Raw genomic sequence first — 11,641 nt, forward strand, 5'->3', positions numbered from 1 at the left:
GTGGTTTGGTGATAATTGATAGTTCGTAGGTCCTAGTAAGAGTATAATTGAGCCGAATAAATCCCGAAAAATTATAATAAAATCAGATAAGACTAGTAATGCAGGTATAAGCCTAGAATTGATTCTGAAAATAATTATAAATCTAGAAATTAATTATGTGCTTTATGTGCTACGTGCTTTATGTGATTATGTGAACCTATGTGCTGTATAAATGTATGTGTATATATACGAGTGAGATAGAAACGCATGGGTAGACTGATAAGGTTGCGTGTTATCAATTCAAGATACACGTATATAGTAAGTTATCTAAATACCTATCTTTCCATGATTTGTTCAGTGTTAGCAAGGCCAAGCAAGCTAGGGTCAGAAGGCGGTGAGTTAAACCAGGTTAAGTACGCGCAAGGCAAGTTTTTCCCCTATTCTAAATTCAGAATAGTGATTTATATTTCTTTTCTATCGTATCAGTTCTCTTTGATAATCATTGTTCATATACACTGTTATCCAATTATTATTGCTTGTTTCCAATTTCATTTCAATTCTTGATTTACCCAATTTATTGAATTCCCTGTTCATATTTCAATTCATTTACCCTTGTTACATATACTCTGGTATATCCTGATGTTGGGATATATCAATAGCATTCCGATTGTTCCGGATGCTAAGCCTTGGACTGGATGTGTAATAACCCCAATTTTTGAGAAATTTTTGAAACCCTTATGAATAGTGTTTTTGCTGAATGAGAAAACTTTTCATGCCACGCTATGTAGGGGTTCTGTTATTGATCTTATGGGATATTATTAGTACTCTATGTGGTATATAAGTGTATGTAAAGATCGTCAGAATCCAATTCCGAACACTTTGGTTTTTCCCGGAAATCCATAAGATACGGAGAGAATTGAGTATAAGGTAACAGAATAAAAAGGATTTAAATTAAAGGATTATAATAGAGGATCATAAAAAGGAATATAATGTATTGAGAAAGGTTAAGGGAACCTAAGTAATAAGATCCCGGGTATGATCCTTCAAACGATAGACGAGAACGAAAGTTAAGCGAACCGTACAACAGATCAGCGGTCATTAGGCAAACGATTAGGAAGTTAATCAAAGGGATTAATGGGAGTGATGTCATCCAACCAATAGAAAGGAGACAAGGAAGGGAGGATGACATCATAAGGGTGACATAAGCATGACATGGAAGGAAGGAGGTGTGGTTGATTTAGGACCACACAAATTCAAGGGCAAGGTGGTAATTTGCTAAATCAAAAACAAAACCAAGCCAACCAACTAGCAAATCATTTCATCAAAAATCAAAAAAAAATCAGCCAAGGCATTGTTCTTCATATTAGCTCTCGGCTTTTTGCTTTTTTTCAAAGAAAAAAATTTCCAAAATCAAGATCCAAGCATCCTTAATTGGTAAGAAAATTCCCTAATCATCTTCATGCTTAGTTATGGCTATATCATGAGTTTAAGCCATTAATTCTTTCTCTAACTTCTTCATTTAATCAATGAAGAAGACAATGAATAGTGTTTTCAAGATTTTTAACTTGAAGTTTGTCTTGTTTTCTTGAAGATCCAAGCTTTCTTAAAACTTCTCCAAGCTTCTTAAGGCTTCCTAGCTCCACCCACCACTTCAAGGAAGGTATACCATTTCCAAACCCTAGGTTCATATATATTATAAGGTGATTTTGATGAGTAGGATGTTATTGTAGCTTGTTGTTATGATTTAGAGTTTGAGATTTGGTATGGTAGTGAAATGAGATGGTAATTTTGTGGTTTTGATTTAAAGAAACTTAAGTATGATTAAAGTTAGGATTAAGCATATGTATGAATGATTAAAATTGAATTGGTTGGGGTTGTTATGATGTGATAAGGATGGATGTTTGTTGTATGATGGATTTGAGGTTGGATTTGGGGTTGATTTGGAATGGGTTTGAATGGTTTAAAATATTGGAAATCGCGTAAACATAGCCGTCGTAACGTCCGATTTTCTTTGGACTGTTTTTGTGCATAGCATTAGGACCCGAGAACCCCCTGCTAGATTGTGACCACTGCCATGTTTAGATAGCTCATGTTACGAGCTTCGTTTTGATATGTAGTTCGTTCGATTCCGATTTACGGTTTAGGAGAAACGACCGTTTCAAGTAACGGCGTTTCGCGAACGAAACTTTTTCCCTCGCCTTACTTTGGAATGTAGGTTAAAGACCAAAAAGGGTTAATTAATGCATGAAACATTTATGGTAAGTGTTTTAGGCAGTTGGTAAGTCACTCGCGAAGGAATAGCTTTAAAACTCGTAAAGGTTAAATTATTAAAAATGATGGAGCCGAGGGTACCCGAGTGACTTAAGCGAATCAGTGAGCGCAAAACAAGCGTTAGAGTCTAAGTTAGTTAAAATATAGAATTACAAGTGATTTTGGTTTAATTCCAACTTACTTGTTGTTTATAGGTTACCAGACTCGTCCCGAGCCATTCGTAACCCCCAGTCGCTCAGGCAAGTATTCTATCCGTTATACTGTTGTTGTGATGTATACACTTGTATATGCATTATCTTGCGATAGATGCATGTTGGTTATTTAGCAAATTCTTGCGATATATTGTAGCATGTGATATGGTATATATGCATGCCTGTTTCATATTCTTGAAATATATATCTGTTGGTTCAGTTGATAATACCTATGCTAGAGGATAGCGGTATCTTGCATACACCCTTAGTATAGGGACCCAAAGGTGAAAATATTTTCTAAAACCGGGAGTCGAGGATCCCGAGTAGAGTTTATATGGATATGGATATATATATATATATATTTATATATATATATGGTTATAGTTTTTCCAAACTATTAATCGAATAAGGTTTATTCGATAACTTTAACTTTATTTTATTATTGAATATTATTTCGAATATTATTCGAAGGCGTATGACTCCTTTTATTTATTTATTTGAATATTATTTTGAATATTCATTCGAGGACTTAAGACTCCTTTATATTATTTAATGAATATTATTTGAATATTCATTCGAGGGTTATGACTCAGTTTATTTTATTATTTCAATATGATTTGAATATTCATCGGAGGACTTATGACTCCTTTATTTTATTTAATGAATATTATTTATAATATTCATTCGAGGTATTATGACTCAGTTTATTTTATTTATTGAATATTAATTGAATATTCATTTGAGGATCTATGACTCCGATTATTTGCTGAAATATATTCTTTATTTTATTAAAGAATAAGGTGTCGATAATCAAACTTATTTTTGATTATTCAAATAAAGATATTACTTTCGTATAAGTATATCTTTGATTATTTGCTATTCATTTCAAGTATAAGTTTTAATACTTCTACTTCAATTATTTTATAAAGATTATTTTTATGGGAATATTATTTAATTAATAATATTCAGATATTTTCTAATATTCTGGGGACTGATTTACTTCATTAAATCAGCCTTACTCCAAACACTCTTTAAAGTGTTTTCGAGTCTTCAAAATGGTTTTTAAAAGTCAGAGCGGATCCCAAAACTCATTTTTATATTTAAGATCTTCCTTTTTAAAGGGGATTTAAATACCCGCTCAAAACCTGGGAAATCCGGCTCTGTGGTGTATTTTATATTCGCAACAAGGTTGCAGATTTGGTAAATGAATTGATTACTTGCCCAAAGTTCGGGAAGTAAGCCCCTCTCATTGAGTCGGCATAAGCGACAGGCCGAGGTACGGTCTATTATTGTGTAAGTGGCTCAGTGGGAGTCCATCAAATGCATAGGTGGCTGAGTGGCAGTCCAGCATAGGTCTTAATTATGACCAGGGTGATGACCAGTGGGGAATTCGTCCATCTACTAGTAGAAAAGGTTACTTATTGGTATCTTTGCCTGATCAGCGAGATATCGGGTTTATGCCAAAATTCTTTTCCTTTCCAAAATTCATTGGATGTTTCGAACTCTGTTCATACTTCACATAACAGAGGTTCCAGGAAATGTTTTCGAGATATATATGTATGTGGATATATATATATATCGGGACTAAATAAAGTATCTCATAACTTTTTCATTCAATAATATTTCAAAGATTGAATCTATTCAAGTCTTATCTTGTGGTCTCATCAGTGGGATGAACTTTTGAAATTGATTATAACTTGAACGGTGGTAGTTCAAGTAGTATTGGGAAAGATATAAGTATATTGGGGTATTTGGTAACCTCACCTTTTAAACTTATATCTAATTAATAATTGTCTTATGAATGACAAAGATTTTCAGAAAAACGTTGAGACAAGGTTAGATATATGAGATCACCTTGCAACGATATTTTTTTATACAGTTATACACTGGGACTTTGTGTATATTATGCATGGAAGAGGACTTCCAATATTTTGAAAAGTATATATGTATATATACTGAATATTTTGCGACTTCATCGCATTAAGATATCAAACTTGGTTCATTTCTTTTGACCAAGACTTTCATGAGTACTATGAGAAGGCTCATATACTATTAATCATTATACATATTATTTTGGTGGGCTTGTTGCTCACCCTTGCTTTCTTCTTTCATCACACAACAACAGATAGAAAAGATGAACAGAACCAAGCTCCCGATTCGCAAGCGATTAGGAGACGTTCCGCAGTTTTCTAGGAGCATTGATGCCGCCGTAGCTGAGGTAGGAACTACCAATAGGCTAGGCTTTCAACTTTTGATGTACCAGATTTATTTATATTTATGAATTGTAATAATGGCAAAGAAATGTAAATTTATTCAGAAAACCTTTTAAGGTGTATTGGCAGATAATTGTGGAATAAAATGACTTGTGGTTATTTTTGGATGGTCATCTCTGAGACTATAACGTGTGGTGTGTGTGTTTATTGTGGGGTCACAGTACAGAGTAGTTGAGTAATTATTAAGATTGGGTGTTATTAAGGGAAATGGAACTCGTGACGACCCGGATCCCCGACCCCGGATCTGGGGGTGTTACAGAAATGGTATCAGAGCTAAGCGTTATAAACCTCAGAGATGATGGGACGTTAAGATAATAAGTTCACTAAGATAATAAGAACTCTTGCCAAGTTCATAGTCGGGCTACCTAACGTAGCACTGACAGTTAAAACCCTTATGGGAACCCTTATAGGTATCGTGATAGTAACATAGTTTGTTCTCGTATAGGGCAGCGGGGCACCAAACCTTGAGGTTCAGGAGCATCAGCATGAGGATGTTTTATTACAAGTTGGAGATCAAATTGTGAATCCGATGGAGTACCCTAATGAGGGACCGGATGAGGTTCAGATAGAGAATGCTGCAGTTGAGGATGTTATTCCGGAAAGGATTGTGGCTGAGGAGGATCTCATGGAGGATCCTGATGAGAATGAAGAGAGGACTGTTGAGGAACAGATGACCGTAGTCAGGGCGACTACCAGAGCTAGAATGGCCGCGAGGGTGGCCCTAGAGAATGAAGAGTTACCAAGGGCACAAAGGTTAATGAGGGCAGAAGGAGTGGGGCCTTCCACGACCCCAATTATACCAGTATCAGACCCTCTTCCAGAGGCTCCTGTAGACATCCATGAGGTTCCACCAGTTCCTGTTCCCTCCCCTGTACAGAGCCCAGCACATACTGAGGAAATGCCACCTTTATCCCCTGCACCATTGTCACCTGATACCGTGCTTGGTTATCCATTTGGATCTCCTGGGTCTGCACCACCTGTCCCCCATGGACTGCTAGATGCTACCACTCAGGCTTCTCTTATCGCTAATTATCATATGACTTTGGGTGGCCTGTCAGAGGCCAGGAATGTTAGGAGTGATCTGTTGGATCGACTTACTGCACCAAGGATTGAGGGTGGGATACTTCCGGCAGGATTAGCGTATAGCATGGAAAGGATTGAGGCTACCACCCGTGTTACAGCTAGAGGCCATCTTGAGGGTCAGGTTGATCCAGCTCTACTTGCGACTATCTTAGACCTCATCACCTCTGTGATGGAGCAGGTTAGGGATGTTGTGCGTGCTCGCACCTCTTAATCCATGGTAGTGTGCAGAGCCAGAGCAATCAAACAAGGGTCTCATGTAGCACCGCTTTTGGAGGATTAGCCTAAGTTATGAATGATTAGTTTTAATGACGAGATGACTATCTATGGTAGTACTTTTGGGATAGGAGCGATAAGTTCATATGATGTAATCCTCTTTAGTATGTTCAGTTGTTGTACCCTCGAACGAATGGTTATGTATATATTCGTTAATTTCAGTTCAGGTCAGTTTAATTGTGATAAATCACATTGTTAATTGCTCTATTAACACTTAAGAGAGTGTCATGAAGTTTATCGAACTTAAGAATTCATAATTTACAATCGTGCAAGGACTAAACGAGGGGAAGACTTAAGCAAAGTAAGTAAGACAAATATCCGGAGATTCTCAAAATTTTCCAAGTAATATGCCCCCACAAGGAATAAGATTAAGGGCAAACCTTGAACATGATAATCGGGGAGGCCGCAATTAAGATATAAAGAACCCGGAAAATAATAAAGTGGAAAATGAAGATTTTAAATTAAAAGATGACCCCAATTATGGGGAGTAGGATGAAACATTTCATACTAAGGAAACAGAAAGTCGAGTAAGGAAAGGAGACCCGAGACGGTACTCCTATACGGCAATTCATGGACCTGTCTAAAAAGAACTTAGACTATTATCCCCAACCACCACCCTGAGGAGACAGTGCGGTGAGAAATTCTTTCAGGACCTTTAAATCGCTAAGCTCTCAGAGTTCCAAGGAACAAGCTGACCCAGTCGAGGCAAGAGCCTGGCTAAAGGAAATATAGGAATCATTTAAGATTCTAAATGATTGACGAATCACAAAAGACTGTTTTTATCACTTACCCTCCCAAGAGAGAGACCACCCGCTGGTGAAAGGCCAAGGAAGGCACGGAGCAAGAGATTATAATAAACTGATTAAAGTTCAGCCAATTGTTTTCGGGATCGTAATTCCCAAGGTTATGGAATAGTGTAAAAGCTTTAGAGCCAGAACAAAGGCAGACGAGTATGATGAATTATGAATCTAAGCTATAAAAGTTGTTAAGATTCGTTCTGAAGACGCGAATCCAGAATGACGGGATATTTGAAATCAATGCTTATGTTGTGTTGGTTCATGAAATAATGATAAGAGAAAGGAAAATAAAAAGGAATTGAAGTGGAAAGGAATAAAAAGGCAACAGAGTTTGAGGAATGATAAGGGAGTTGGGTATGAGGAAACCCTAAAGACTCCTATTAATAGAAATAGAAAAGTATATGATCGTCAGGATGAGGGTGATTCACCATGAGTTAAAGTTGACGGTTGAAGGCATAAGAGATGCATATAGTTTATCCCCTGTAAGTTGGGAGGATTCGAGGAAACCTTGAGATAATTCGAAGGATAAATAATGAGACGCGGATAGACTAAGGAGACAAGGAAGTAAGAAATTAGGAAAATTGGATGAAGGAAGTGACCTTCAAGAATGTGAAGTGTAAGATCGGTGGCTTGATACCCAGATAGGGAGACGCCAGGTATGAGAGATATCCCAACATTGAGGTGACTGTTGAGATAAACAACAAAAGTAAATAAGGAATTATTAAGAAGAAGTTCACGTTGAACACGACCAATATCTTCCAGAACATCCTTGTTATCGTTACCAAATTAGGCAAGATAAGCGGATAACCGTTGTTATCTTTTGGAGGCCATATTTATTGACCCCATTTTGAATACAGACGTTTTTGTGAAAATAGACATGTACTATCAAGGTGGGAATGATTGAATAAGATACCCTTATCAGGGATATATGACTTGAGTTATCCATGGAAGGATGCATGTACCTTTTTAAAGGTGGAATTAAGGATAGAACATCGGTAACTTAAAATGAATCTTAGGGGAATGCATAAAGGTGGACATTTCACCCTTAATAGGGATAGTATGAAATCTGACAGTATGAATTGGAAAGGATTAAGGTAATAACAACCTTTAAGAATCAGTGGAGAAATTTTTCAGAAGTATATAGACAATGGTTCTAGTATTAGTAAATGGTATTTTGATATGCCCTGTATCTAGGGAATACAGGAGGAACGATTGAAGGATAACCTTAGAGGTTTTACAGGGAGAAAGGTAATATTCGAAATTCTCAAGAATAGAAATGTTGATAAAGGAAATATGACGTAATTATGATGTTGCCAAGTGGGGCACGTGTTAAACCACGAGAAAGTATGGATCGAACCAGTAATGGTCGAAATTGTTCAGGGCAATTAGGGCCTAGGATAAAAGATGTTCTAAGTATGATTGAGAGTCAGTCGTGACAGTGATTAACCTCTAAAGACTGAGGCAATAACTTATGGAAAAATGGTGATTTTTTTTAACTCATCAGATACTAAGAAAAACATCTTCACTCAAGCAGTGATCGGAAATAAGGTAGAAAATTTATTTGGAGGTGGTTAAAAAGACATTGACTGTAAGGAAATTTTACTATCAGGAAAGGCCAAAGAGGTGGCCGACACTTTAAAGGTAAGTGGATAATTATAGGCGCGTGTGCCAAAAGAATACAGTGATGATGGTTAGAAATGTGAAGGTTGAATTATGGTTTGGAAGATTGACATTCCTTCTGATGACGGTGCAATACCCAACCGTAAAAGTAGTAGGTAAAGGTTTCATTCGTGTAATCGCCATGAACGGGCTATCTATCTTAGGAGGTCCTATCTTGGGATAAGCCAGGACCATGCTTCCAAAAGGACTAGACGAACCTTTGAGTTAAGTCTTCTATTTAAGGCATATGATTAAGAATGGTATTAACCTGCTATCGTTGCTTTGATTGAAACTCTTCTGCAATTTTATCTGCTTCACGTCATGAATGTACGTCAGGATCAGGAGTGTTCTTCATGAATCAAGAACGGTGATCATGTTACCTCCTTAGAAGAATTCGATATGATATGAATGGACTCCGTATGGTTAGCTATTAAAACTTCATGGAAAACGAATGACTACAGTAGGTCAACGGTGGGCCATAGTAATGTAGGAATGATTCTGAGAGTAATGAGCTGATTACTTACAACCGTGAGAGTTGTATTGGAATGGATGTTGAGAGTAAGTACCACTAATCGGGTCGTGGTGGTGTATAAGTTATCATTGATAGACTAATTAAGTCAATTATCTACCTATGATATATTTATTCCTTCTTATCGATAAAGAGTAGTATTACCCATACGAAGAAGGTTGCGGTATAGAAATGGATTCTAGTAACGATGAGATCTAGAATGAGATCCCAGATTCGATTTTCGATATCGAGGGAGTTTCAAAGGTGATTGTGTATAAGCTCGAGGAAGAGCATGGGTCCATAGAATGATGGACGGAATAAAAATATTTAGGCATGGGAAATACGATGCTATAATACTTGATGCTGATATAAATACGTTTATGTTTTGTTCTCCTATGACAAACCTCTATAATTCAGAGGTAGGTTCCAAGCCAGATATTTTGTGGCAGTATATATATTTTTTTTATATATACAATTCTCTTCAGTTCGTTCTTTTCTCTTCATTTCATTTCATGTAATCTGAGAAGAACAACCCTTCCAGAAGGGGAGGTATTGCCGAATGACTATCTATCTGTGTGATAGAAGCCTAGTAGGATACCATCTATTGTTTAATTGCTTGTCAAGTACTAAAGGCTGGCCACCTTCTGTACTAACTATGCAATATAACAAGTGTTCATGATCATAGTGATCTCTCAACAAATTCCTTTACTTCTATTTGATTGATCAAATTTTGGAAAATAGAAACAACTGAAAAAGGAGTAATAAAGTAGTGGTAGTATGCGGAATGGAAACACATTCGTGATACTAAGGTTGACGTGGTTATTAAAGGGTTATAGAACGCTAGCGAGCAAAAGTATGACCAGTATAATATTAGGAACGGAAGGTGATAGCGATTACGAACTGGAAAAGAATGGGTATTGAGGAGCAAGAGCTCTAATGATTGGAAGCTATGATGAGAGTCTGTGCAATAGACTTGAAAGAAATTGGAATGATCACTTAATTCGGATTGAGTTATCTTACGACAATAGATCATATGTCATTATCGAGATGTCGCCTTATGAGATCCTTGAGGGAAGACAATGTCGATCTCCCTTATGTTAGGATGAAGTTGTAGAGCGCAAGATGCTCGGACCCGCAGTAGTCCAAAGGACCAAGGATATGATAGATCTAATCAGAGGACGGCTGGTAGTAGCCCAAGATGGACATGATGAGTATGTTGATTTGACACGAAAGGATAAAGAGTATGAAATAGGGGACCTAGTAATGTTATAGGTATCCCTTGGAAAGGATTGATGAGGTTCGGAAAGAAAGGAAAGCTAAGTCTACAATTTATTGGACCCTTGGATATGTTAAGACGTTTGGGAAGTTAGCATATGAGCTAGCCCTAACCCCGAACATGTAGCAGGTCGTAACGTGTTTCACGTATCAATGTTAAGGAAGTGTAATTTAGATGCCAGATAAATAGAGGCATATGAGCGCATAGACATGCAACCAGACGTAACCTATATGGAGCAACCAGGAAGGGTTGTAGAGTGAAAAGGGAACAAGTGCTCAGGAGAAGGATTATCAAACTAGGCAGAGTTTGGTGGCAGAACCACAATGTGGGAAAATTGACTCGAGAGTTAGAAAGTGTAATGCTAAGAAAGTATCCCCATTTGAATTCTATCTGATTCCGGGACGGAATCCTTTTAAGGAGGGGAGACTGTAATAACCCCAATTTTTGAGAAATTTTTGAAACCCTTATGAATAGTGTTTTTGCTGAATGAGAAAACTTTTCATGCCACGCTATGTAGGGGTTCTGTTATTGATCTTATGGGATATTATTAGTACTCTATGTGGTATATAAGTGTATGTAAAGATCGTCAGAATCCAATTCCGAACACTTTGGTTTTTCCCGGAAATCCATAAGATACGGAGAGAATTGAGTATAAGGTAACAGAATAAAAAGGATTTAAATTAAAGGATTATAATAGAGGATCATAAAAAGGAATATAATGTATTGAGAAAGGTTAAGGGAACCTAAGTAATAAGATCCCGGGTATGATCCTTCAAACGATAGACGAGAACGAAAGTTAAGCGAACCGTACAACAGATCAGCGGTCATTAGGCAAACGATTAGGAAGTTAATCAAAGGGATTAATGGGAGTGATGTCATCCAACCAATAGAAAGGAGACAAGGAAGGGAGGATGACATCATAAGGGTGACATAAGCATGACATGGAAGGAAGGAGGTGTGGTTGATTTAGGACCACACAAATTCAAGGGCAAGGTGGTAATTTGCTAAATCAAAAACAAAACCAAGCCAACCAACTAGCAAATCATTTCATCAAAAATCAAAAAAAAATCAGCCAAGGCATTGTTCTTCATATTAGCTCTCGGCTTTTTGCTTTTTTTCAAAGAAAAAAATTTCCAAAATCAAGATCCAAGCATCCTTAATTGGTAAGAAAATTCCCTAATCATCTTCATGCTTAGTTATGGCTATATCATGAGTTTAAGCCATTAATTCTTTCTCTAACTTCTTCATTTAATCAATGAAGAAGACAATGAATAGTGTTTTCAAGATTTTTAACTTGAAGTTTGTCTTGTTTTCTTGAAGATCCAAGCTTT

The sequence above is a fragment of the Apium graveolens genome, chromosome 2 (genome assembly GCF_009905375.1).
Source record: "Apium graveolens cultivar Ventura chromosome 2, ASM990537v1, whole genome shotgun sequence".
NCBI lineage: Eukaryota > Viridiplantae > Streptophyta > Magnoliopsida > Apiales > Apiaceae > Apium > Apium graveolens.